Source organism: Homarus americanus, unplaced genomic scaffold, assembly GCF_018991925.1.
Source record: "Homarus americanus isolate GMGI-L3 unplaced genomic scaffold, GMGI_Hamer_2.0 scaffold8323, whole genome shotgun sequence".
Lineage (NCBI taxonomy): Eukaryota > Metazoa > Arthropoda > Malacostraca > Decapoda > Nephropidae > Homarus > Homarus americanus.
In genome coordinates, this window is record NW_024713173.1 from 7,501 (window position 1) to 8,410 (window position 910).

Consider the following 910-nt stretch of genomic DNA (forward strand, 5'->3'; position numbering starts at 1 on the left):
GACATCGAGGTTATGCGCTGGGCTTTTCCCGGTTCAGTCGCCCTTACTAAGGGAATCCCTGTTGGTTTCTTTTCCTCCGCTTATTAATATGCTTAAATTTGGCGGGTAGCTCTCTCCTACTACGAGGTCGATCGTGGTCTCATCATCCTTAGGTGGAACAAGTTCCCCAACCACGAAGCGGAAGACGCTCTGCCACCGACTTTCTTCACCACCGACATTACCAGGCAGGAAGGTTTGAGGGGCTTGTCGCGGGGGTACCAGCGGCCATGGCGCCGGCACTCCCACCCCTGACTCCGTTCCTTCTCATTGAGTGGTAAATAGCCAATAGGAAAAGTGTTCCAGCAGAACATCTCTCGCAGAGTCATATACACACACAGTTTTAATGCATATACGCTCGTGTTCCGCCCTTACTCGGCCGCACCTTTGCCGCTTAAACTTTGACCTCTTTCCCCGTTCCCGCATGCCACAGCAGTGGCACTTGTTTATCCGGAGAAAGAGAGCGAGAGTCGCAGTATTAATTGGCGTGAGCGGCCTTTCCGGCTGCAGAACTATTGCTCTATCCCGGCGAGCGCCGTTATGAGGCGCAACACCGTCTTTAACGCGTTTAGAGAGAACTCCCCCTGCCTCCCTCCCAGTCATGAGATAGACGTGGACTCGTGGCGAACTCTCAAAGAGAACGCCCACACCGCGTCTGACCGTGGGAGAGGGTGGAGGAGCGCGTGAGGAAGAGCACGGCGTCACCCAAGCATTCTCATCTCTCTGCCTGCACCACTACATGGTAGACTGCGGGCCCAGGCGCACTCATCAATTTAGGTTCCACTGCAATGCATGCCAAGCACTCTTTTCGAGGTGATAGACGAAATTCCAGCGGGGCTTACTTAAAAGATATCCGACCCGGTTTCGTTTCCTC

General features: G+C 54.1%; 1 non-coding gene across 1 annotated transcript in view; it reads right to left on the bottom strand.

Moving 5' to 3' along the window:
• The window catches only part of LOC121871472, a 4,297-nt gene extending 4,167 nt beyond the window's left edge, over positions 1–130 (bottom strand). The window contains exon 1 of the ribosomal RNA XR_006089878.1: positions 1–130. This exon is cut by the window's left edge and continues 4,167 nt beyond it. This is a non-coding gene — a ribosomal RNA (large subunit ribosomal RNA).
• Positions 131–910: the final 780 nt, after the last annotated feature.